General features: G+C 38.5%; 1 long non-coding RNA gene across 1 annotated transcript; it reads right to left on the reverse strand.

Moving 5' to 3' along the window:
- Positions 1–3,249: 3,249 nt before the first annotated feature.
- Positions 3,250–4,589, reverse strand: LOC147558596 (uncharacterized). The gene is made up of 2 exons (XR_015233503.1): positions 3,881–4,589; positions 3,250–3,840 (listed from the first exon to the last, which is right to left on the reverse strand). It is a non-coding gene; the product is annotated as an uncharacterized LOC147558596 (long non-coding RNA).
- Positions 4,590–4,875: the final 286 nt, after the last annotated feature.

The following is a 4,875-nucleotide window of genomic DNA, read 5'->3' on the forward strand; positions in this document are numbered from 1 at the left end:
TACCTAAAACAGTAATCCGTAATTTAGAGAGACAAGAGAGGGAATTCTAGCGGCACTACAAAAATTAAGGTTATTGCCTACGACATTATACTGTCGGCAACATAAAATTACCGTCGGCAGTAAGTTCACCCGACGGAGAAAATTCCTCGGCCAAGGGAAGACTATACGACGAATGCGGCAACAAAAATCTAGTCGTCGGCATGAGAGCTAACATCATTTTGAAAATCCATCCTTCATACTAGAGTTACTATGAGAGCTAACATCATTTCGCAGATTGGTGATGGTAAAGATGTTTGAATCTCCCACGACCCTTGGATCCCTGAGATGATTATTCAGAACCTAGACTTATTAGACAATTACCTACTCATATCACTTAAGTTTCGGACTTAATTAATCATGATATTAATACTTCGAACTTTCATCTTCTTCATGAATATTTTGATCACGAAACCATGTTAGCCTTGTCTGAGTTCAAATCCTGACTCCGCCCTACATATTGAGGAACACCAAGAAGATATAAAACTCAAGAAGGAACGAGCATAAAGACATATCAAGGATAAGTATCAATCATACTAATCAAAAAATAAATATATATTTATATTTAAAAATAGGGTTTATTTCCCAAATAGCCCCCAACTTTATGACCAGCTTCCTGCCTAGCCCCGTACTTTATCAAAAATACCTAGATGACCACCCTCTTTTCCAGTTACCGTTAAATGTCTGTTAACTAGTCATCACCTCTCTCTCCTCTATCTCATCACCTCTCTCTACCACCTCATCTTCTTGCCACCTAATTGTCTTCATCGACGAAGGTCGGCGACCGACCAATATTTCGGTCGACGACCTTCAAACATAAAAAGAAATTCATTTTTTCCACTCCCCTCTCTCTAAAATAAATAAAAACGAATCATCTCTCCTCTCCCTTTCTTTCTCTAGATCTGATGCGTCAACGCGCGTACTCTTCTTCCTCGAATAATCTCTTCATTTACTTGCTTCTCATATTCTCTCTCCTTCCTTTCTCTGTGATTGCTCATCCTTTCGTTTTTTCTCTCTAAAGACGATCTTGAAGATAATTCTTCTCCTTCTTCTCTTTTTGATGAAGATTCCTCAACTGAATGGGACAAATTCGGTGACTCCGATAATAAATCAGAAGAAGAACTTGACCCTGGTTCATAGAGTCAGATGTTTAAACAAAATTTGGTTGTTTCTCCATCGAAGAGCAATAACGAGGGTTTGTATTACTCTGGTATTGGAAAAATGATTTCAGCTTCAACAAATGGAGATTTAAGGTTAATGGAGAAAGCTGTATCAGAGATCGAAGGTTCTTCTAGGGTTTCTTTATGGAACTCGACAATTGAGAGAACATAGTGGAGCTAAATCTTTCCTATACCATAATTTTGCTTCTGACAATGGAAATATGCAGTCTAAAATGGCACATGCTTACACATACTTCAGACAAGACGTAATTGATGCCCTAACCCTATCTATAGTCAACCAATTCTCTCTCACACACAAACACAAACTCACTCTCGAAATTTGGGTTTAGGGTTTTTCGAACCAGATCTAGAGAGTGGAGAGATGAATTTTTTTAGAGAGGGGAAAGAGGAGAGAGGAAAAAATGTTTTTTTTTTATCTTTGAAGGTCGCCGACCAGAAAATTCGCCGGTGAAGACGATAAGGTGGCAGGGAGAGGTGATGAAATGGAGGAGAGAGAAGTGGTGACTAGTTAACGGACATTAAACGGTAACTGAAAAAGGGGGTCATCTGGGTATGTTTGATGAAGTAAGGGGCTAGTCAGGAAGCTGCTCATAAAGTTGGGGGCTATTTAGGAAATAACCCTTAAAAATATTCAAAAACTAAAAAAAATAAAAATATATATGTATATATAGTAAGAATGACATACTGCCCTAGCCAACAACCCTTGGTTGGAGTGGTAAGAGGTATAATCTTCCACCTTATAGGTCAAGGGTTTGAGGCACACGCTGAACAATAAAAAAAAAACATATCACCCTAGCCATCAATCCATCGTGTATTTTGTACCCTTAACACTAGAAATAGTGTCCATAGAAGTGTACAACATGCCACACAATTCTATCATCTTTCTTCTTAGAAATTCCTTAAATGGGAGAAGAAAAAAATCACTGTTTAATAATGTTTCAATTGTGAGGGGACTATTCCTATAAGGGAAAGTTTTAAATCACCCTTTGTAAGTGTTATGGACACCTCTTTCACCCAATTCTATCAACATAACACTTATGGTGTGTTTGGTTGCAGGATTCCTAAGTAGGATTCCTATCAAAAGTGGGATTTGGTAGGAATCATGAATCCTTGGTCTGTTTGGCTACCAAGAATCCTAGGACTCTTGAATCCTACGGATTTCTAATTTCAAATTTTTTGTTGGACCAAAATCTCACCCTACCCCTAGGATTTGCTAAGATTTTGGATTAATAAATTTAAATTTCGAACTTAAAATCGACAAAAAAATATTTTCATCTACAAAAAAATTATTTTAAATTTCAAAATATTTGTATTTTTTAAAAATCATTTTTTTTCGAAAATTATTTTTTCCTCCAAAAACGTTTTTTTTTCCAAAATCTGATTTTTCCAACAACCATTTTTCCCCCCGAAAATAGATTTCTTCCCCAAATTTTTTTTTCGAATATCCAATTTTTTTCCTCCAAATCCGTTTTTTTACCGAAAAATTATTTTTTTCCGAAAACTAAAATTTTATAAAAACTTTTTGCTTGATAGAGACCGTATTTTTCCCAAAAGAAAAAACGATTTTCCGAAAAAAAAAATTTCCGTGGAGAAAATACTTAAATAATAATAAATCATAGGATTCTTATTAGTTGCCAAACAAACCAAAAAATATTACTTGGATTCATGAATCCGTGGAATCATGAATACCAAGGATTCATGAATCCGCGGGTTCATGATTCCGTCATCCAAACACACCATTAGTTAAAATTCCCTTTCATAGTCAACAGTTGGTAGCCCAAGTGGTTCCAAGGTGTTGGCATAAACTCCAGAAAGTCCTGGAGGTCACAGGTTCGAATCCCAGAGAAGGTGTGTGACGCCCCGTGTCCCAAAATAGACACGACCACGCCCCGGCAATTCACAGACGAGACAGAAATCCGACAGAATCTCCTCTGTAAATCGAACCGGTCGCACCTGTAAAACCTGTTATGCAAACCATACATTCGCATACACAAAGAAATAAACTATCGAGCGGAAGCTAAACAAACTCAACTCAGTTTCGGGTCGAAACCCGAACCACAAACATACAAACGCCTCATAAAACACCGATACAATCTATAAACAACTCTAAGTGTTATATATATACATATTAGAGTTCAGTTCTGCAATAACTACATAACTTTAAAATAATGGAAAACCAATAAACGAAAACCAAAGAAAACGACGCAACACCTCTAGCCTCATTAGACAAGATCACCGGCTGGAATACAACTCCGCCTCGAGGCTACAACCAAGCACCTGCACACTAACAACTGGTAGGGGGTCAGAATACTCACTGACACGAGTTATTCTGGTAGAAGACCAATCCAAAACCCATCACGTTTTCAAAAGTTCATTCAATAAGTTGTAAACATCATGACAAAACGAGTTATCAAACCAGTTACTTTATATACTATATACAAAACCATTTTCCTTAATCTAGCAAGCAATGACAGTGATTAGCTGCCCACCCATGGTGCGCTCCCAATAAGAGGAGAGTACCTCAGGAGAACCTAAAGTGCGTTAGATAGTACCAGCCCATTTAGGCACTAGCTAATGCACTACGTCTCCTCGAGAAAGAGACTTACCCCTAGCCGGTAAGTCCCTCTCCCACTAAGGGACTCCGCAATCATTGAAGAGTTTACCTCATGATACATATATACCTTAAGTATCTAAATACGTTTTTGATCACCGAGTTCGAATAAGAGAGTCGTCCCCCAATACCCATGGAAGGACCTGAACCTCATTCTCTTCGGTACCCTGTCATGCATCTAATGCAATCTTTCAAAATCAGTTACGTTCATATCTCAAAACAAATATTCTCATTCAATCTCGAAACTCATTTTCTCATTCAAATCATTATCTTATCAAACACGGAAGTGGAACAACCAAGAGTCATATCGCCACAAAGCAGAGGGATCCCAATCAATGTCACCTCCCAGGCGAGCGGTCAGGGTGTACGGCCCTGAGCCTCGAGCTGGAGGCACGAGCACCAATGGCCAGCAAGTGAAGCACTCTACTCCCACAGGTCTCATGACTAGTGTCGCCCACCTCACCGGTCTCACACGGATCACAACCGTGTCCACATGTCACCTACCCTCAATGGCTACGTGCCCGTAGGTTGACATAATCCGCAGTCGGGTACATACAACAAAATCCCAAGAAGTTCGCAATCATCGCAAAACAGTTCGAAAACATTTCTCATATGGCAGTAAAACCATTCAACCATATTTCAGTTCATCACATAAATCGAGTTTCATGCTACCTAAACTCTAGTTATAATGGCGCATATATAACTATAGAATCTAGCATATTCATTATCTATAAAACCATGCTGGATAAAGGATTCAGAACCCCTACCTCAGTCCTTGCATCACCAAAGACTCCCGCCTACCAGACGACCTAATTCCTCCTCATTCGCATACTCTGAGACAAGGAAGAATGACCAAAAAAATCGAATAGAAACATTAGGTTCTTATACTAAGAACCTTCGTAAATAAAAAGAGTCATTAAAACAAAACCATGAAAACTTAAAAGCAAATTCGCTAACTTTGGAAGACTTCAAGTATCTGTCGTATCGATCTCTAACTTCGTACATATGTCTCCTAAATATCGAAAATGTCTACGAACCAATCGACCA

This window comes from Eschscholzia californica, unplaced genomic scaffold (genome assembly GCF_041429995.1).
Source record: "Eschscholzia californica isolate CP2 unplaced genomic scaffold, dmEscCali1.0.p SCAF_2, whole genome shotgun sequence".
Lineage (NCBI taxonomy): Eukaryota > Viridiplantae > Streptophyta > Magnoliopsida > Ranunculales > Papaveraceae > Eschscholzia > Eschscholzia californica.